This window comes from Papaver somniferum, chromosome 4 (genome assembly GCF_003573695.1).
Source record: "Papaver somniferum cultivar HN1 chromosome 4, ASM357369v1, whole genome shotgun sequence".
NCBI classification, from domain to species: domain Eukaryota; kingdom Viridiplantae; phylum Streptophyta; class Magnoliopsida; order Ranunculales; family Papaveraceae; genus Papaver; species Papaver somniferum.
Genome location: NC_039361.1, coordinates 22,835,984 through 22,859,569, shown reverse-complemented (window position 1 = coordinate 22,859,569; position 23,586 = coordinate 22,835,984). Strand labels below are relative to the sequence as shown.

General features: G+C 36.6%; 1 long non-coding RNA gene and 1 pseudogene across 1 annotated transcript; one reads left to right on the top strand and one right to left on the bottom strand.

The window, feature by feature from the left end:
- The first annotated feature begins 12,059 nt into the window (after nt 1-12,059).
- Nucleotides 12,060-15,429, top strand: LOC113273610. Its single transcript, XR_003322517.1, has 4 exons — nt 12,060-12,191; nt 12,388-12,450; nt 14,795-14,893; nt 15,167-15,429. It is a non-coding gene; the product is annotated as an uncharacterized LOC113273610 (long non-coding RNA).
- A 402-nt stretch (nt 15,430-15,831) lies between these two features.
- Nucleotides 15,832-23,586, bottom strand: LOC113274936 (annotated as a pseudogene).

Below are 23,586 nucleotides of genomic sequence, written 5' to 3'. Positions count from 1 at the left end.
TTACGAACCATTCTCAAAGAAAGATCAAAGAAAATAAGGGGCTGGTTTATTTTCTAAGAAAGAAATATTATACAAGAAGAAAATTCACGCACAAGAGTTATAGGTATGTGTGTGTGGATGTATATATATATATATATATATATATATATATATATGCATGAAACGACCCAGATGTAGAATTCTAATGGAAATAGGACTTGTGAAGGAGGTGAACCGGTTTCTTGTGTGTGATCACACATCAATATACTTCTTTTTTTTTTATTAAACCCAAAAAAGGAAGCCCTTAAGCAAAAGGTAAAGGAGTTAGAGCTAAAAGAGGAAATCAAAGGAATTTGGCTCAAATAAGGAAACCAAGGTCTTTTCTACTTCCAAAACTCTTCCAAGTCGTGTCCAAGACCCTTTTCACGCGTGAGATGCTTTCTAGGCCAGTGGGACGTGATCTATTCTCTCGGAATTATTTTCAGAGGGATCGAAAGTCTAAGGGAATTAGGGTTTTGTTGAAAAGCCCTAATTTTAAGGATTTCGTGAAAAGGGGTTTATTCTAAAAAGAGAGGGGAACGAGCCTCTCCCATTCCCTTAGATGGGTCTCTAAGCCTATCTAAATCTCTTTTAGTTCATTGTTCTTCAAAAAAAAACGAGCTCATAGGGGATTTTGACCAAAATACCCTTATATTGCAGTTTTGAGTATTTTCAAAGAAGAAAGCCTTATTGCAGCTAGAAACCGACCAAGCTCTCATCTACTCATTCCAAAGGACTCACACACGTGAATATTGAGTTCTATAATTTTTCGAAGAAGAACGAGATTGAAACAGAACCCAGAAAAGCAGAATTATAGAGAAAATAAAGGGAATCTATCTCGAAACAGGGAATTCAGGTTCATGATTCCCAAAACCAAGATCAGAGACGCGCCAATTCCTCTTTCAAGACATGATTATGCTTAGGGAGGCTCCATATCTCTTTCATGTCAAAGAAAAATCAGGCTCATATTGTTTAACGAAAATACTCTTGGTTTCAAAGGTAGGCATTTTCTCTCAAAAAAGGGGTGTCTGATTGGTACAAGGAATTGAAAAAGTTATCAACATGCAAAGCGCTGACCCAACAAGGAATATGCATTCCTACCAATCCTCTTCGAGAATCTCCAGAGTTTCTGAAAGAGTTAGACGCGGACAAAAAGAGAAATTAGGGTTTAGGCGAAGTACAAGCCTGAATTCAAAATTTTCCTGAGATAGGGATTCCGAAACTTCAAGAGGTAGGTGCATGCCTTTGCTCACGGCTCTTCACCAACATCAAGGCCATCCAGGAAACCGTTTAGTACACGTTCAGAAACTAAAGGATGCACAAAGAGAAAAAATTAGGGTTTTGGTCAAGTAAACCCTAATTAACGAATTCTATTCTTCCAAGACGGAAATTTTGTCCCATCAAGGCTTCATTATCAATTCATTGACGTTCAACACAAAGTCCCAGGGAATTACGAAGTCCAGAATCGATTTCAAGATCAAAGTCGTAATGATCGAAGACTAAATGTCAATTCGGGGATTCTTCAAGTCGAAAAGGATGAATGAATTGTAATTGCGTACGAATGATTCGTTACCATATATATACTCATCATAGAATAATCAAGGTTCTACTATGAGCAGGGGACTTAATGTAGATAGTGAAATTTGGATGAAGGGCAAAAGTGTTATTTCAACTCTATAGATATAATTCAACTCTCATGGAAGAGATTAAGACCTTGGTCCTCAAGGAATCCTTATCCACGATTTCTAGTATACGTCCCCACGAGACACCGCTGATCGTGATTCCGTGATTCCTAACGCACATCCTCAACGAGATACTGCTGGTCACGTAGGTTCTGAAGAGCGTAAAACGTCCCCGACAGACTTATGAACCAGAACAGCCACAATTCCAGCATATTTTCGCGACGCGGCTGATTGTGATGCAATGATTCCTAGTATACGTCCTCAACGAGATGCTGTTGTTCATGTAGGCTCTATAAATGCGTAAATACGTCCCCGATGGACTTATTACCCAGAGCGGAGATTTGCATATCTCCTGTAAGCACGACTCACCCTATTTTAGATCAAAGACTGATTCCTAGTACATCATCGCGAGATAAATTGGTCATGTCTGCTCTAGGCTCTGACTCGACTTACTGAGGTTTCCGGATAACTCCTAGGACATCCCAGCAGGATACGCTGGTTATTCTACCTCTGAGCCTTTTCGAAAAAATCCTAGAACATTTTTTCGAGATACACTGGTCTTGTTAGCTCATTATATGGACACGCAATTGGTTCCTAGCACATCTCTACAAGATACGCTGGTCAAAGACAAGTGAGCCAAGACGTTAATTGGGCGTACAAAGTTTTTTTTTTCTCTTCTCTCCAGGCCGAGTCCCAGCTAACTGCAGAAAAATATGGATTCGTTAAGAAAATATTCAGAGAGATTTTTGAGCAGTCCGCAAAAATCTCTGAGAGATTCAAAATCTCTCTACAAAAATCACATAGAGATTTTTGAGTTGTCCGCAAAAATCTCTGAGAGATTCAAAATCTCTCTGTTAAAATCTCAGAGAGATTTTTTTGAGAGGCACACGCCTTACCTACCGCTCAAAGCCTATTTCTCAGCCTCTCAAATACACTCACGGCTAATAAATTGAGCCTGAATTATACATGGCTATCCAAAAACGTGGATGGGCTTTCTTGAGCACCGCATGCTTAACAGGACCTACAAACAATAATATAGTTTTCACATGACATGTGTAACCGGCCACGGAGAGAGGGAGATCAGCATTAGCTCCTCTCACACTCTGCACACGATTCCTAAGGAATTTCATTCCTTTTCACGTGATTCATCCTAGTCATTCTCACAAATCATAGAATATCTCTCTATCTTGGTCAACTCGGCTAAAGAGAATATTTCTCTCTCAAATACGTCATCACAAAGGCTGATTCAGCTTCACACAAATGGGGGGATATCAATTAGGGTTTTGGTCTGGTGGTCTACGGAACGTGTGAGAAATACCCGGCTTATTTCTCACCGCAGAAGAGAATAAAGGCGGTGGAATAATGAGATAAACTCAACCAAGTTTATCCCTATTCCTGAAGAGACGGGAGAATTATTCCGCACGCCATGGAAAGCAATCCTTATCTTCACCGACTTGAGATTAGAGAATCCAGCTATAAATAGGTCATATATTTCCCAAGCTACGATCATCTTTCTCATAACCTCTCAGAGCAATAACTTTTTTCGTATCTCTCCCTTCATCTGCTTCCCTCCCTAAGACCAGCCCTAATCCTTCTTCCATGTGACTGAAGCAGCTTTTGAACGGCCACTGTGCGTGGTTTAGGCAAAGATTGTTCGTGCTCAACCTCCCGTAACTCACTTTCAGAAACCCTAGAATCCCATCTCTAGCCTCTCACCGATTTTAGGTAACTACAGTAACGTTGCAGTTGAATATTTCAAAAGTTGCGAACGCAAGATGAAGAACAAAACCTTCTTGTTCTAGAAAACGTATTCAATGGTGAACATTTTCGGTTATTCAAAAAACAAAATGACTTGTTTTTTTATGCAAGTTGTTTTTGACTCTTGGTTTCAAACCAAACTTCTTGTTGTGTGTGCTTATTTAAAGTGGCGTCCCTTCAAAAAATAACCACATGGAAAAGAAGATCGTAACCTTGGGCATCAGATTGGGTTTCGATGAAGAGTCGCAACCTAGACCATAAGACTGAAATTATCAAGTAACTTTCAGTTGTATTGATTCTCGACCGAGTTCCAGACGGGCTTATTTTTACAAATACTAAATCTAGAGTTCTTCATACATGTACCAACAAAAAACATAAATATAAACCCATTGTATGGGAGAAGAGAAAGCTGGAAAAGAATTTAGCATTGACAAAGACAAAATTAAAGGATGATAAAGTAAGGGAGACTACTGATGATTCTTAGAGAATCAGAATATCAAACAGATAATGAAAGTATGGAAGTAAGATAAATGATTTTGATGGAGTCTTAGCGCAATCAATCCAATTCAGTAGTTAAAGGATTTTCAACTCCAAATTTGACTTTTAATTCTAATGGGAAGGTGGATTCGGATACGGATTTTCCAGCTTAATCAGGCAGAATCGGAGATGGATCTTCCAGCTTAAATCGTGAGTTTGACAACAGTTAGGGAAAAGAAGAAAACAAATTCATGGGAAAATATTTGGGTTTGTCTTCAAATTCTATTTCCTATAATTCTAGATAGTTGAAGCAAGACCAAGAGGCTGAGGCTACCATTTTATCTAGTAGGGTCAAAATCTATGCTTTAATAGATTCTCAAATTGCTTTTATTAAGATAATGGGTATATCTGACCATCCCATGAATCTATGTGTAGAGATCTTATTGGAGGAATAAAAAACCTCGCTCAAAGACAATAAAGCACCTATGTGATGATAGTTTTTGGTATTTCGACCCTAATTCTGATAATGATGAATGAATTAATGTTGTCAAATGATCGGTGCAGGATAAAAATAGAGATTATAGAAGGTGAGTTGATTTTTATGTCGTAGGTCTGAGAATTACAGGGAAGTGGTGATGTGAAATAATGAAAAAAATAGATGAATGTTAGGACACAAATCTTGAGGAAAAAGACCGAAGTAATGGCCTGAATACGGTAAATGTCCAGAATACAACAGAAACTCAGCCGATTTTCCATGACGGCGAGTTAACTCGGTACCGGCCGATGAACGATCCTCTCAGTGACTCTGCACAGTAAGACCGAGTCAGAAAGCTGTCTCAGATGATTCAGCATCCCCTTTTGACTACATTGACTAAGGGTTTGACCATTTGATTGTTAATTGTAACGATACCGTGACAGAATATTCTGTCAACGGAGAAGATTCCGATTACTGGCAGTGGTGATCCGTGGGCTTTTCCGACAACCAAGAATTACAGATTTTGTGTGAGCTTTTCTCATGGGTATGAAGACATAGACTTGAAATTGGATGTGGAATTTGGGGGGCAAAAAAAACAGACGGCGCTCCTTTTCTCTGCTCAGATCTGCTCGTTCTTGAGCGGATCTGGGCAGATTTCTTCCTTTTAATCAGTAGTTCTTCCATTTTTAGTTAGATTTCATAGTTAGCTTAGCTGATTTAGTTTTTGTTCGTTATGTTTTCCACTTGTTTTTCAGCAAGTTCTCTGCACTTTAAAGGTGCTTTTTATCTGCCCTTTAATGGGTTTTTTTTTTTTGCTTTCAGAGCAATTCTTTTTCGTATTAATGGCTGGTTTTGGTTAGGGTTCTTGGATGTTCAGTTCACAGGTGAACAAATCCGTCTGGAAGTCTCATCTACAAATACAAAAACATGGGCTTATCACTCCTCTGGTCAAGGAGTACATCTTATTGCAGAAGATTACAATCAAACAACATGGTTGGTGTGTGCCGAAAACCATTATTTCTCCGATTCAATCAGCTCTTTTCCCATACATGTATTTGATCTCTACTGATGTTCCATCTCTTTCTCTTGTTGGAACTTTTGGTTTGTATCTTTTACAGTATGTTTCTGTTTTTCTTTGGTATCTTGATGATGTAACCCTAATTAGCCATTAATGAAATTGGATCCTCTTTTTATCAAAAAAAAAAAAAAGGATATGGAATTTGACCTGGATTTAAGTTTAGAAGAGAAGTAGAGGAATTTAAAAAATACGATGATTTGGAGATAAATGGGAAAGGGATTTTATTCCTAAGAGATTGCAAGCGAATTGAAGCCTATAAATAGAGAAGTTCTCTACTTTTCTCTATACACACTTTTACAGACCTTCACACACACTACACTTTGGTTTTGTTTCACATCTCTTTTCTTTTCTTTAATTTATGTGAACTCCAAACCATGAGTAGATAACTTTATAATTGATTGGGGATGAATTCCTAGTTCTTGACATGTTTTGAGTTTTGCTTTAAATATACTTTGAAGTTTTCATATGATTATCGTTTGTTTTTTCTAATAACAAATTTTTATGATTGATTGATAGGTCGTTTAGGTGCGCAACTAAATTGATTTTTTAATTGTTCTAAAGCTAGTAAAAGTTAGGGGATAAGTAATCGTTTCTTGACTCTTTACACGATAAACACGAGACCTTGCGGAGGGATTCCGTGGAGCAATTGTGTGTGAGAAAAATGCTAGAAAGTGGACCGAGCGAACCGAGTCTAACTACTAGTATCAAACCTTAATTCATAAATCTTAATGCGTTCATTGAATTACATCTTGTAAGCGAAGGTGGTTCTTTAGAATATAATCTGATAACTAAGCGGACCTGTTATTCAGTGAAACAAGGAATTTTTGGGTTAGATAAGCGAACATGTTAACCTACGGTTGGTGATAATCTGTGACTAATTACAAGTGGATGAAAAACACAACTAGAATCATTGTTTTGCAACGAAGAAGGACTCCTTGATCTTGTCTCTCTTATTGATTTCAAATTTATCTTTTTAATTAATTTATTTTTTTATTTATTTTGCTTTATAAAATCTAAAACCAAAACTCCCTTTTTGTGACATTATAAGACAACTAAAACCTCTTGCTCCTCGTGGGAACGAACTTAACTACCACCATATTACTTGTTAATTAAGTGAAAAATATTCACTAATTTGTTGTGGTTACGACACACATCATTCTTCTTTTCAAAAATAGTGGCAACCCCAGGAGAATGATCAGAAATACCTTGACAAATAAATTCATCCTTAGAATTATCAAACATATTAATCTATTCCAGATTAACAAGCACACTGTCAAGCTTAAAAGCAATTCTACCACTTCGTTGTTGTTGATTCCACCAAGTAAGAAAGCATCCCAAGTAAGGAAGATCAAATAAACTAGAAAACTGAATGCAATTTTGAAAATCGACCAATTGACGAGAAGTAACAACAGCTCCATCAGCCTTCTCAGAGGAATAACAAAGTAAGGAGTTAAAATCACCCAAAATCATTTCTATTATGGAAAGCAATGATATCATTCCATAGAGAATGTCTCTGACTAACATCATCATTAAAACCATACACAAAATTAAAACAAAATTGATGTTCCTAGAGGTATAAACCTCAAGAAAAATAATCTGAGAGGACTTACGTAAAACAAAAATAGAAACTTCCCTGGGGTTCCAACCAACCCAATTTATTCCAGAGGGATTAATATCTTAGTTGTCTAGGAAGTGCCAATCACTATTTATTCTTTGCCTAAAAGCATCTTTATTATTACTTACCACATGAGTCTCAGGGATGCCTACAATTGACAGTTAAGTATTACTAATAAGTCTACTAACTTCCAATTGTATGAGAGAATCATTCAATCCCCTCAAATTCCAAGTTGCTGCTTTAAACATCTTTAATAACAGGAATGCGAGTCTTTTTAACCCTATTAATTTTTTCAGAGTCAGTAGTTCAACCTGAATCCCTGAAAAATTGACCTAGAAGGATTGTTTATATGAATGAAATAGGATTTAACAGAACCCCAGAAGGACTATGCACTTTCATTGAATAAAGTTTCTTACTATCAAACCCAACAAGCCATCACTAGTGTTATTTGAAGTAGGAGTGATATCAAATAACACCCTAGAAGAATTATCAATCACTAACACATCAAACTTGTTACTAGTTTGAATTGGTTCATTACTTTTCACATGAGGAGCAACATACCATCATTGACACTATCAACAATGCCTTCCTAATCCACATTAAAATCTCTAGATCTCTTGCTACTAAAAACCTTAGGATTCTTAACAACTCAGGTTTCTTTAACAATTTTCTTTTGAGTCTCAACAGTTATATAAGCAATTATGGCCTTCCCCAGCTTGTGTTGAACAAGAAGGTTGAGTATAACCAAACACTTAGGTGGTTTCCATGAGTACTCAACTTCCACGATGAAACTCTTCTTTCCATCTACCATAGTAGATATAGAAGAAGGACATTCACACAAAACATCTATTTTAACACAGACGCGAGCATAACTCATCTATAATACCAAACACAGGGGGTTTTTGAGCCTTGGACGGTCAGATAACATTTTGAGTGACAAACTTTGTATCCGACCATCCCAGTCTCATCCCAACCAAAGACATCCGACGGATGTAAGAGTTGTAACCTCTTTTCATTATGACTTCACATTGATTGGGTTTCCTCATAATTAGATCATAAATAAAATTGAAAACGGGCACCTATCTCAGCTGGTCATCCCCATTTCCCGAAGTTTCATGCGCTCCAGGAGGTCCCAGGTTCGAGCCCCCAATGGCGTAATATTACAGGAATTAACATGGCATAAGAGTTAGCTTCCCCACCTTGTGTCACAACCTCAGCCCCGCCATCCGCTTCGGCACCCCCTTGGTTAGGTTACCCACGAGGCTCGCTGGTAGGCTAGCACATCAACCTGTTCAATTAATGTAGTAGTATGTTGTTGGAGCTTAACTTGTTAGGATTCCAACTATTTAATGTAATATTCCTTATCTAATAAAAAAAATGTTTATTTAAATATGGAAAAGAAAAAAATTCTTTTGGAAAATCTTAGTTTAACAAATTTTCTTTTATTTTTAAGAATATACTTATCTAGGCTTTGATGATGTAGAAGTTGTTTTAATAGAAGAAAAATAGTTGTGATTTGACTACTCCTGTGCAGTACAGTTCATTTGAGTAAGTACGCACGAAATATCGAAATATGACATGAGTATTCAAAACATGCCATACATAGCTTAAAGAAAAATAATCGTCCATTGCATGGCCAGTTACATCTAACTGTATATATGGTGATAAACATGTTAATTAATTACATTGTCGTTGTTTTTTGGTTGTGCTATTATCTCTTACAAAATTTTATATTCCTAGTACATTTAACTTTTAATGCGATGCATTCTCTGTTCCGCCAATATAAATAAATAGCATGAGCCGACATAAAGTCTCCAGCATTAACAAAATACATTCACCCGTTGATCATATTCAAAGGAACCGTAAACACTCGGATGAAATATTCATAGTTCTCTTAATTATCTTATGACAATTCCTTAAAGAAACATGGATAAGAAAGTTTTCCATGCTTTTTATACTATTTTTTTTAATAAAGCTACTACCAATTTATTAAAATCGTGTTACACGTAATATTAATATGATCTTAACCAGTGTTGTTATGGCATATGTTATTTATAGTTCTTGTACGATTCATAGTCCAAACATCCATCATTATAGGTCTTCTTAAAAAACTAACAATCTTTCCTAAACCATTTGCATCCCAAAATTGTAAAGGTACGTTCCTCAAACTTACCCAGATTGGAACAGTTGTAATTTCATCAATCTCACTTTATAAATCAGGATGCCATGGTTGGTCTATAAAAACTTTATTTGAGAGATAGAAGGAACCATACCAAGAGAAGTAGTTCTATCATCATAATCATCAAACTAAAAAGATAAAAGCAAATTCCCCATGAATTGTAAGATTAAAACTCTCCTTAGTCTTCCAAGCTTGTCCAACAACTTTCTTAACAGATAAATAAGAATATCTCTTACCGAAAAAGACACTAGCAACCAGGTTTTCACAACGCTTAACACTTGCATCAAGATCTGAAGCAGTAATCCCAACAACCCTTTGACCATCAACCACCGAAGTAGGCAAAAAAGGCATAAAACCAACATGAAGGGTGTTTTTGTTCTTTGAAATCAAGTAAAAAGACCACTTATCACTAGAAAAAATAGGACTAGAGCTCCGAGAATCAACCAGAGAATTTTCAAGATCGGAAACACCAACAAATCCTTTCATAGAGGAGCCAGCTACCGCATGAGAGGTGAAAGGGCGGCGAAAAGATAGGTAGAAGAAAAGGATCCATTCCACCAGACTGCGGGTGTAAACAAAAGAAGCAAAAAAAATCTTAAAAAGCACCACCAGTTAAAAATCACACCACCTCACAGCTTCTCTTTCCTGACATGCTCTTATTAAAGAAATACTTTCAACATAACTCAAAACAGGACATAGTCCTTTACATTGTTTTTGAAAGAAAACGTTTTTGTCATCGTGTGATACATCACATGTAGTAAAAATAACTTCCTAATGCTTTGAGCAAGTATATCAACTATGTCAATATACTGCCTCCTAAGACGAATAGAAAATAATTCTTAAAACAATCGAAAACATATTGTCATATTCCCGTTTTTGAGTGAATATTAATCATACCGACAACTAATCATCATCATCCTCATTTACAAGAGAGTTGGTTGGTAACCGAGCAAAAAAATGAACATATTACTAATTAATTTTTTATTTTTATAAGCCGAAGGAATGCTACTAATGTCCCGTGGATCAAATTTCAAAATAAAACTTAACATAAAGATTTCCAATAAAGACAAGACAAAACTATATATAATTTTTAGTGTGATATTTTTCTTTTTCTGGCGAAAAATAAAAATGAAAACTATATAAGTTCTAATATTTTTTTTCTTTAATAGGAGATTCTATTCACAAATCTAAAACACCTCTGTGTTCACACCTCAACAACATCTAAACTCTTCATCTTTCAGGAATGAAGAACCATTTTTACCGAGCGGCGGGCCCTAATATGTTATCACTTAGTAAAGAAAAAGGCGTGTTACGCACCTATTGGCTTAGCACGGGGATACACCCCCACAATGTGCAATTGGGCACAGCCGATCCGAGCCGTATCTCGTTTCACTCATTTTTTTTATTTTTTACTACCTCCGTCCCTAATTCGATGACCTAGTTAAAATTTATTAGTAAATTTAGAAATGATTTATCTCTCAAACTATACAACGGATTTTCGTAAACTTTATATCATCGGAAAGCATTTTAAAACGCCTATCTAATGAATATAAATATGGCTATCAAATTTTACATATTTTTTATAATAATACTAATCTATCACTCCATTTATTTATGGTATAGGTCATCTAATTAGGGATGGATGGAGTATTTTTTAAGCAAACCGACCTATATATATATTACGACTCACACTTTGTACAACTACTCACCACTCCAATTTAGTATCTCTATCCCCAAATTCCAGAAAGTTTCTCTATTTCTCTCAGTTCCTATTCTTAATCCAAAATTTTGAACTTCTTACTATGGCTCTTCCTCCTGAACACCAGGATTTCGCGTTCAAAGTCTTAATAGCTGGACCTAAATCGTGTGGTAAACGACGTTGATTAATCGTTTTAACCCTCAGTTACAAGGTAAACTGAATTTTTAGGTCATTTCGTTTGTTTTCTATTATGTATTTAGGTTTTGATTTTACTTCAAGGTCTGAATTTCATCTCATCTCATCTCGTTTGTTTTGTTTTATTTGATTTTGGGTTCTGATTTTGATTCGTACAGAGGATGGTGCTCTGCAAATTCAATTTGCAGAAGAAGGTTTTACATGCACTTTTAATTGCCAAGAATCGGAAGATATTTCTTCAACACCTGCTGATCCACTTCTTCATGGGGTGATCCTAGTATTGCTGCGGCTTTTGCAAAAGCACTTTTCTGTTGTGCGTTGTTGTGTTGTGCTGTGAGAAAAAACAGTTAGACGTTTGGTAAAATATTAATTAAAGTTAAAGCCGATTAACAAAAGCAATCAAAGTGTGTTTGGTAAAATATAATATTCAACCATTGTTGGTGTAGCAAATGACAAAAACAGACATGTATCTGAAAATAATTTTGTTTCAATTTTATTGGGTTTAAAAATAATTAAAAATTTTACTATTAAATATAAACATATATAATATTAATTTATTTAACCACTTTTTAATATATATATATATATATATATATATATATATATATATATATAAAATAATTTTCAAACAAAAAATCAAACTAAAATTAAGTAATTATTTAATATTATTATCAACTGTGTTATTAAACAAATATTTTATTATATAATAATTTTTTTTTATTATATAATATTTTTTATTTTATAAAAGAAATCAAGCTAAAATTAAATAAAAATAATTTTATATTAGTTTTACATGGAGTTAGTGGTAGCCTAGCAACAATTTGCTCCCAAACTCCTTTTAATATTTGTTTTTATTTTTATTTGTGGAAAAATAAAAGCATTACCAAACCCAGACTAAGACCAAGAAGGCTATCCCTAGATCTGATGCAGGAGAAGATGCATCTTTTGAGATTTCTGCTGTTTGCGGCCTAAATACCACTAAACCATTCTCGGCCATCGCAAAGAAATTAACTGGGTAATAATCTCTGTCATTATCCTTCAACTAGTTTGGTTAAATGATAGATGTTTGATTAGTTTTTTTTTTGTTTTGTTTTTTTGTTTTCTTTTTTGGTTTTTTATTGATTAAATTGGAGAATAGTTTTAGCTATTAGTCTCAGGTGGCTTGATTTTTGGTTAACTGATTAGGTTTTTATTTTCTATCTAAATTGCAGGCGTCCTCTCAGGTTCTAGGTAGTAACATCAGATGGCTTGAATCGTTAGAAATTAGCTTCAAGGTAAGCAAATCCATCTTTTATCAATCCTTTTCCTAAACTTTTGGTCTGCATTCTGTCAGTTAATACTTGATCGCTTTACTCTACTTGTTCTGTTTACCATGATGATTTGCCTGGTATGCTATTTTTTATTTTATTTGCTAAACGATGTGTGTTGTGTAAGCTGTTAATGGCTAATAGACCTCTATATGGGTCTTTAGGTTTAATTGGTACATAACTCATAAAGATAGTTGATATTGGTGAAATGCTTGATGATTGAGGGTTGTTGTATATCGGGAATATTGTTACTAGGCTGTTAATGGCTGTTAAATATTATGCACCATCTTAAGTATTAAATGACCGTTATCTCCCAAATTGCTTACAAGGTTGGTACTGTCCTCTGCAAAAGACCTGCAAACTGTGTTTCTAAACTTTTGGTCTGCATTCTGTCTGATAATTGCTTGAGAGCATTACTCTAATTGTTTTGTTACCATGATGTGAGCCCATTATTCATATATTTGTAATTTGTTTCCAACTTATGCTATCCTACCTCACGAAAGTTAGTTTCGGAAATTTCTTTTGTGTGAATGGATAAATTACGTGACATTGATGATAGGATTGTATTCATGACAAAAGAGACAGCATAATAAGCACAAATCTGTAGGTGCCAGGCTTAACCGCTCTCCCCGCATCTATGAAATCGAAAAGAGACTGCCGTGGAAGAAATAACAATGTTCATATTTATTTATTTTTTATTTGCTGAATGATGTGTGTTGTGGCTAATAGACTTCCATGTGTGGTCTTTAGGTTTAATTGGTACATAGCTCAATAGTCATGGTTGATATTGGTGATATGCTTGGTTGTTGTATATTGAGGATTTTGTTTCTAGGCTGTTAATACGGGTCATGTGCAGGGGCGGAAGCATGTACAGGCTCCCCTGGCTTGGGCCACCCCTAAGAAAGAAATTTTTTTCTATGTAGTAAAAGTTGGCCCATTTGAGTTCAAGCCCAGGTTTTAGGGGTGTGCAACGGACGGACGGTTGCGGATTAGGAGTCACCCGTAACCAAACCGTCCAAGTTGCGGATTTGAAAAATCAAACCGTGACCGGCCCAATCATCCGCGGATTGTACGGGCCGGTTGCGGATTAACCGCGGATTTGGTAAAAAAAAACTGTCAAGCAAGAAAAGAAGAAAACTCAAATTCCCAACTCATCATCACATCTCTGCTCATTGAGCAGCGGAGTCTCGGCTCTTTGGTTCGATCCAATTCCCATGTTGGGCCTGCTTGCTTAGTGACATCAAGCTAAAGAAGCAAATAAGCAATCCATTTTTGATATGGGCTTAGTGACATCACATTCAATTAGCTGGGCTTAGTGGCTTATAGCTAATGGAGCAGAGTCAGATGCGGTGCGGGTGAATCCGCGGTTTTCAATATTCAACCGCACCCAAACCGCTAAAATGTGCGGATTTGAGAATCCCATCCGTGTCCGGCCCATACATTTTGCGGTTTGGGTGAAATCCGCAATTTTGCGGACGGATACGGGTCAAATCCGCGGTTCCGGTTTTTATGCTCACCCCTACCAGGTTTACATTTAGTCAAGTCAGGGTAACAATCCGCTTAAACCAAAATGTACGAGGAAAAAAAAAAAAATTGTTCTCTTCGTCAAGCGGGGCTGCGGGAGAAGGGAAAAGAGGGGAAAGAAAAGAAAACCCTAGGTAAGGTGATTGCTTTGATTTGATGTGATCTTGAGAATGAAATTCTTTCAATTACTGCTTACTTTCATGAAAAGGACATTGGGTTTTCTACGGCAATTGCAGAAAGATATTTTTCAACAATAAAATTGGTTAAAACAGCTGCTCGCAACAAGATGGAAAAAGATTTTCTTATGGATTGCATGATGATCTACATCGAACGAGAAATTGCAGGAGCTATTGATATTGATTCAATCATAGATGAATTTGACGACATGTACGATCGCAAGGTACCACTTAGGTACTAGGCTTCGGTTGGCGTTTTTGGCAGAACACTTTTATGTGTATATTTTGGGTAATATGGGTCTCTGACATTATTTGGTAAAACACTTTTACGTGTATATTTTGGAAAACTTATATATATATTTATTAAGTTTATTATTTAGATTCATAATGTTCAATGGGTTCTTGGTATTTGTATGTGGTATGTCGTTAGCTTTTCTTCTATTTCTTATTATTATTTAGGGTATGTTGGTTACCAGTACTACAGAATTGATTGTAATACTCTTGGAAAAACCATGACAGGTAACAAGCAATGTTATTTTTCTGTCTTTATTGTCTTTCTGACTTAATTTTTAGGTTGTTGAACGTCATTGTTGGTTGTTTTTGTGTTACAGGTATGAGATATGCTCGCAAGCCTATAACAATTTTTCAACATTTGAATGGTCTGAATTGCTTACTGGAAGTTCAGAAACTCTTCAATTGTCATCGAATAGGTAATCTTCTTTTAATCTTTGCATAGCAAAAAAAAATTTTTTTATGAGTGTACACAAATTTTCCCAAGCCACCCCAATCTTCAATCCTGGTTTCGCCCCTGCCTGTGGGGTTAGATTTATTCATGCATAGTCGCGTGAGATTTTGTATATTGCTGTAATTTCAATTATGAAGAGCAGAGATATAAGTAATATTCTATTTGATGTAACGTTATGATGCATAATTGACATGTTTTTGCTTTCTTATTCACTTTTTCCTTTCACTTACTTTTGCAGGTACTTTTGCCTGTTCATAATTCTTCATCTTATAGGACAACCAATAAAAGGAGGTCCTTCATCTTACCAGAATTTACACAAGTTAAAAAGGACAAGAGAGAGAAGTAGACATTTGGATAGTATTGTGTTTAAATGCTAGAGATGATCGACTCAGTTCATGCTTTTTTCTTCTTTTTTTGGATGCAGCATAGAATTTTTGTTACATGTCTAGGAGAAATAACATTGTTACATTGAAGAGCTGAGACTAAAACCCTCTGACCATTCACCCGAAATAAAATTCCTATGTTCATATTAGCTATTAAATCTGCACAATCGTTAGCAAGCCTATTAATGAGCTTGAGAGGCTAATAATCTTCCGCAATGCCTCTATACTGCCACGAGATAGTGTGACTTTGTCCATTAACTGCTTTTACGATCCCTTCAGAATCTGACTCGAAAATAAGTTTATGCTCGGTCGGTACCCATGCTAATTTTGAATTAGGTGCACAGATACATTTGGTTTATGGTCTATACGGTCTAATTTTTTGAAATAAAAGTTTCGGGTTGAAGCATGAACAATTTGGCCTCGAGAGTGAGACCCTATCTCGCAAAGACGAGGTTCGAACATGAATCTTGTTGTGGATTTGATAAATCAAAAGCATCCCAAATATACTTCGACTGGTTGAGGCCTAGAATCTCTTTCTCAATCTAAAATTGTCCCAGTGTTTTGGTCGCAACCCGAAATGATACATTGTACATGCAGCACGTGAATGTTATACTACTATATGAACAAATGAAATATCACTTCATGGTTGGATGCTGGATAAAGTGGTGAGGTACAATAATTTGTAGCATATTAAAAGTGTTGAACTGAAACCAAACAGCAGGCAATATCAGCATGCCTACATATATCGTGCAGCAGACAAAAGAACAGCTTGGGAGAGAAAGAGAGAAATCAGTTGGAGGGTTCAGATGATGTAAAGTCGGACCAAGGCCCGTGAAATAAGTTGTCCGGCTATCACTCGCCAAACTGTAAAACTGGTCCTCCTGAGTTTCTTGTGACAGCAATTCTCATTTGTACGTGTCCCCATAATGGAGTCTTCCTGATCTCTTTCCTAATTTTACAAAGGAGAAAACAGAACTCAATTTCATCATAGAAGAGCCAAACAGCAGCAGCCCCATGTCCATCAGCAAGTAGCAGTAACTCATGCTGATGGTGCATCTTAGCAATGTCATCTCTCTCTCAAGCTCTCGCAAGAGCTTATCTTGCTTATCTAGCTTCTTCTCATTTTCTTCCGGGACCTCATCTCGAACATTCTTATAAGCATAAAATGAAATTTGCTTATATAGCTTATGCCGTTGCCTGCCAAATAATAAACATCCAGGAGACAGAATGATGTCAGTTAAAGATTTGGCAGATCCCCAAGTCGTGTGAGGCTAAATTTTTTCGAAGTTTAATAACTAACAGTTCATGTATTTCAACTGAAATAAGGGCATGTAACTACCGGATGGACCCAAAGACAACTTAATCTAACCCAAATTATGCATACGAAATCATGCTAATTCTGAATAACAGTGAACCATCCAAAATTATAGAGTGAGTTTGAATTTATCGATCATCAAAATTACACAAGGATCAATTTTTTTTTTTTTGAAGTATCATATATAAGCAAATGGAAAACTCACTTTTGTATCGCGTCCTTTCCTTTAATGAGTTTTTCATGTTCAGCTCCTGCATTACGTGATCCTTGAGCCTGTTGGAGATGTAGAGAAGTACTAGTTCACAACATTCACAAGACATTTGGCAAGCCTAGCATCATTCTCAGGCAAAAACTGCAAGAAGTTTTGCTCCCTCAGTTAAGAGGTTGGGTATACAGGATGGTGAAAACAGAAGACACGTGTCCATGAGCTTCTCACATACTAAGTTCAATTAGTAATGATCGGAAAGAGTACAATACTAACATATATTCGAAAACCCAGCATAAATACAATTTTCTGTTGAGAGCCAATTTGGCCAAATATGTAGGAGTTAAGCCTGAAATGCGTGGAACGTCTACGACAAAACTCTACATAGGGATGGTTGGTTAACATCAAAATATTCGAAGCAGAGAGCAATCTAAGACAAGTAACATATGCACTATGAACTCTGAAGTGTAAACTTGAAGAAAGTGCTAAACCCTAAGCAAGTTCAAGATCAAATATTAACTAACCTCAAAAGATGATAGAGAAGCAAGAGTTGATATCTAGAGTTAACGCCTTCTAGTGACATCTCTTCACCATCTTTCAAAAAAATTACATCTTTACTAGCGACAGGCCGACAAACCACAAAAGCTGGTTTTCTGCATAAAGAAGGATGCCAATTTAGAAATTATTGGTTACACGAACGCAGTGACAACATAAATAATTTGATGTAGTATTTCACACAAGAGTGACCATCGGAAGCTTAAGTCTGGAATCTACCAAGACGGCTTGAGCAAGATATTTTCAGTCAACTCAAGTCAGACCATCCCGTTTATTCTACCTGATGGAATATAAGTTTCAATTTCATACAGATCTTTTGACTAACCTTACAGATGACGGTTACTCAGAAACCATTTTTGAATCCTTCTTGGCACAGTTTCCGGCTACTTGAGGAAGACGCTGCCACAATTTTTCAGTAACATACGGCATAAACAGGTGGAGTAACCGCAAACCATTTTCCAAACAAATCCACATAGTATCACGTGCAGCATTCCGTTCATCATTAAACTTATCATCCCCCGCAAATTAAGGTATAATCGTTTCAATAAATAAATCACATAACGGGAATTGCCACCGAAAATATACGGCAGCGGAAGCATCAGAATACTGATGGTCTTGGATATGGCTTTGTTCAAAACTTATGGTATCCACTTGCAGCTGAATCGAAGAGAATCCAGGTTTAGCGTCGTGGGAGGAATATAATTGTTGCCGAGCTTGGTAGTTGCAAAGCGAATGGCATTCCATACTTTGTTGCACCATTGTCAGTAACTAACAACTCTTTGGATATCCATATTTATCTTATCAGACTGGAAGCACAAGATACAAATAATTACTTTTAATTAGCCAAGGGAAAGAAACCAAGTACGAATAATCACATGGGCAGATGGTCAAACCAGAGCTGTATATGAGACAAGGGCAAGCCGCAGCGCATCTGTACCACATTCAGCAATGCCATTTGGAAAGTCTACCCATTGACCACATTAAGTGCATCTGTACCACATTAGGATCCAGGTTACCCTTCTCCAGCCTTCTATGGAGGTTTCCAAGGTTACCCCATTTATTACTTCAAACGGATCAATCACACTTCCCAAAGATTTTGACATTTTACGACCATATGCATCACGGATCATTGGATGCAAGCAAACCTGCAAATAGGTCGGTGAATCCTGTGGTTTGCCTGAAATATTAAGGCGAATCAACTATAACAAAATACTAAGAAAGGAAAGATGCAAGTTCACGTGCAGAAGTAGTTCAACCCAGATCATCCCTTGGTGGGGGATGTAACTACTCAGAAAGCAACAAACCTAAAAAGGAAATAAACTGCACATGATTTATAATCTACAAGGCCAGCATAATCTAATGTTATCTACTAAAAAGAACACCTGAACAGACTGAGATTTACCTACAAGTGCAGCATATGGGAGCATCACAGAATGTTACAATACACGTGACGAAAGAAAAACATCTATTCACATCAACATCTAAACATGCCAACCATAAATATATAATTGAATTCCAAATTGGGTCTTCTTCTATTTGAAGAAACCTAGACATGCTAGATATATGCTGTTGGAAGAGAACTAGACATGTTGGTATGTCTGCCTACTTATAGCTAGTTATGCACATGTTAGTATGTCAGACATCACTTTTTTATGGTTTTCCACCAAGAAAAAAAATCACTTTACCTTTTTGAAAGATGCATCACCACCGAGTTGTATTCCAAGCATAACCATGCATCTCCAGTTTCAAGAACTGAAGTCGGATAAAACGCTCTAAAATTAGAATTGTTATCTGGCTGTCCCAGCACAGATAACGGAAATAGTCCAGAAGAATACCATATCTACATCAGGATCTCGAGTCATCTGAAACTTCTTTCCACCATATTAGCCTCGAATAGAGCTTCGTCTTCATCTCTCCCAACCACCCAACGATCAGCGTATTCACCAAATTCTTTTGATGGGTCTTCCTCCAGCGTAAAATACTTTGCTGGAATACGGTGGCCCCAACATAGTTGCCTTAAAATGCACCAATCACAAATGTTCCCCAACCATCTTCTCCACACAGCAATATACTGCTTAATCTCAACTTTCTTACAGTTTTTGTCCACAACGGCATCTGGTTATCCTGAGCACCTCTATAAAGACTGTTCTGCTTTAGTGCCATAGCAACAGCTACACGAGCTTTAAACCGTGGCATGCCCTCAAAAGTTGGCCCACCATTGTTGTTAATTAATCCTCCATTGGTCAAGGTATTGACATGTTTCAGATTATGGCGTTTTCTGACATTAAAATCATTTGGATCATGAGCTGGTGTAATCTGGTAAGATCCATGACAGGAAAAATTAAATGGCAAGACAAATAATATTAACCAAGTCAGAAATGTAGACTCTAACGAAAGTCTGATCATATTACCTTCACAGCACCTGTCCAAAACTGTGGATCGACAAGTATTCCATCAAAAACAATGGGCATTTCCCTTTCATTGAATGGATAAATTGCATATTTCCCGTGAAGATGAGTTTCGATTCTAGTTGTGGCGACAACTATCTCACCCAAGCCTGCCTCCAAAGGGTAAGCAAAAGGTGTCAGTACATTGACCTCTATTCAGGTAACATAACCAGGAACCTAACAGCATTCTTTCCTTTATGTCTTTTGTATTCTACCTGTAAAACGAACCAAGAACAGGAAATCTGTATTCTCACGATAAACGAACCAATCTGAAATTTATGCTCATACTTCAACATAAGATATAGCCGTCCAAAAGACGCAATCCCAGTTCACAAGCCGGTCACCCCTAATAAGAGAATTTACGCATAAGAAGTCAAACAAAAATGAACAACAAGAAAAATGCATCAGGAAGAAGATAGGACTGAATAATGCAATAAAAGATAGAACAAGTAACAAACAGAAACAAACTCGAGATAAAAGAAAACTTAAGCACAAAGAATAGTGTCAGAACAAGCTTCAGCCACAGCTTCTGATCTCTGCTAGTGATGGCAATTTAATACGGTTCTTCCATACTCACTTTTCCACTTCCACGCCTTTGGGGAACACATCATTATCCAAATACAAAAATAAAAAATGTGATCATGACAAGTTCAAAAGGAATTAAATTCATGCCTCATGACTAACTACTCAACTATGTTGTATTAGGCGCTAGGCGAGGAGAGGTGCGAGGCGAGGTGAGGCGCCAAGCCCTCCGCCTAGCGCCTAGGGCGCCCAAGGAAAAATTAAAAGACACAAATTTGGTCACACTTTGGCGCCTTGGGCGCTTAATTGTCTAGGCGCCCCTTGGGCGACTCGTGCACCTAGGCGAGCACCCAGGCGCCTTTTACAACATAGCTACTCAAGTTTAAAACTCACTTCTTTCACAAAATCTTCACGGTCAAATATCATGCCTCCTTTAATTTTTTTTTCCTATCACGCATTATATTTTTCTCCACAACAACCTGCAAATGGCATACTCAGTAGCTGGCTTGGAGTAAGAACAATCCACAATAAGCACCTCCCAAAGCAGATAAAAAAAATGAAAAGAAGCAAGTGCAGCAAACAGAGAACTGTAAGTCTCTAGAGACCAATCAGCAATCAACTACTTGAAGGTGCAGAATGGCTTGCATACGAGATGTATCAAGTCATCAGAGCAACGTGTCACTACTTCGGCTTGCCTTTGCTTTAATACATATTCCAGCACCTCTGAAGTGCTTGTGCAAATTACAAGGAGCTGGTAGCAAACAACAACAATAACAGCACCTCTATAGTGCTGGTAGCAAACAACCCTTGGATTTTTTTTTCAGACACTTCAATCTCTCTTCAATAAAAATGTGAGCAGATGTTATACTAATTAAACCCATCATTTGAGCAAGCATAGGAATATTAAGATGCAACTTGATCATGTGTTAAGCTACAAGCAACAACAGATAATATTTTGACGTGGATGTTACTTTTTCACATTCGTAGTGCAAAACCATGTGCCATCCCACTAGTGTACATGTTAATTATACAGCGAAATACCGAAATTGCATAGTAGTTGCAGAGAAATATTGAAATTGCATAGTAGTTGATCACATACTTATGTTAGAGTTCAGCATACGTTGCACACATGCATGCAAGATCGAACTCGGTAAGTCTGATGTTTTTTGTATATTCCAAAGACTTGGATATGTAAACCCAGCATTAGCTACTCATAATATTAAATATAGTTCTTCTTTACACTTAATAGATACAAGTACATTATTATAAAGTATGCTCACAACACAATCTTTTGTATGTAGTTTCACGCCATACCAGTGCTGCCTAGACAGTAAATTCAGACATTATGACTAACTTTTGTAAAGAATAAATCAGATTTTAAACACTGGCATTGCAGCTGCTTCAAGCTCATAATAAAAATAAAACTACTGGATTTAAAGAGCATAAATAGACATCAGGAACCATCTAATTAAAATTTTAAAACTACAAAGATAAATAATGAACAAAAAGGAACCTGTGCCGCTATGCCAGCATGACGCATCCCTGGAACCCAACAACAGTTATAGCCAGACTCTCTCCTCCAACGAACAATTGTATCCTGCATTATAGTGATGCCAATTGTCAGTGAATATTACTAAGATATAAGTTCACAGAAAAGAGAAGAAAAACACACCTGAATAGCAGCAGTTAGGGCCCCAGTCATATTCGAGGGTGCGGGTAGCTGCATGAGATCGCAGAAATGCCAGTTAATGGTATATCTGTTACAGACCCAACTCCGAAAGAAGAAAGAAAATATTGCAACGAGATTAGAGATGTAGGTTGATTGATGGAAATCACAATGTTTGAAAGATATGATTTTCTATATAATTTTTTTTTCCTTTCTCTGCTCTACTCTTTCTTGAGAAAGTTTATGGTGTTACGATATCCAAACACTAACAGTACCCATATATATTTCTATTTTTTGAGTTAAATTGTTTCACATTCTACTTCTAACAGCTGAATGTAAATTTAATAAATAGAAATTTACCTAGAATGATAGATTGCGTTCAAACCTGACTATGTGCAAAAGACACAGGATACACATTACATTAATACATGCAACCACCAGTAACATCCAAGAGTAGTGGTGTGCCCACGTGATAAAAATGCAGAAAATTTAACATAAACTAAAACTTCAATCAGAACTTACAATGGTGAAGTCAGGCTTAGTTATGGTAGCATCTGCAACAAAATAACCTGATTTCTCCCACCATGCATACCACCTATACCATACAAGCACGCACATTATAGACATCATTAAACATGAGTTCAGTTTCATTATAAGTACGACTTTGATGCTTAAGCTTTCTCCATGGAAGCTGGACTATACTGCTTTGCCATTTAATTAGAAAGATGTTTCTTCTCACCGGGATTAGTTGGAGGGTCAACATAGCTCCGGATTGTCTTCCAGCATCTGTATTGGCATGTTTCTTCTCACTTTCTGACTAGCAGTGGCAACTTTCCATGTCTGTATAGTAACACATTCAGTTTCGTATTTGAAACACCCAAAGAAACTAATCTAGACTCCATTCATGCCTGGTTTTTAGCCAAGACTAAAATCACTTAAATCTCCTAAGGATCAACACAAAGAATCAACTGAACACAATTCTTACCTGGTTTCAAGCCGCTACTTTCTCTAACACCTTTTTGTTTCTTGAATTCTTCCTCCTCCGCCTATCAAACAACACCAAAATCACAAACTTTTTTTTTCTCTCCCTTTCAAGCTCTTTAGCTGTCTGTGCTTGGGAGTCAGTTCCTGACTTACCCATATTCGTGCAACAGAGAAGAATACAAAAGAGCTCTAGGGCAATTGGAAGTGGCAGGGTGAATTCTTTATATATCCGATGAGTCGGCCAAAAAAAGGAATTTTTTTATTAAAGTAAGGGCAATTGGAAGTGGCAGTGTCAATATTTACTGTACCCTACTACTCCTATAGATTACTAGACACAAAATTAGGATCGATGATAAATAGATTGCGAATTGCATCAGCTAAACTAAATGACATGATAAAATACGATACCGAAGATAACCTAGAATTCAGTAGGTGAAGTTTTCTACAACATTAAAATATATATTCTTTTAGATATATCAGTAATCTTACCTCTTCGACTTGAGGTTCCTCCTGCATATCAGTAATCTGCGTAGATATTCTTTCTGGAACATATTTAGGCTTAAGCATTATCAGTAATCTAC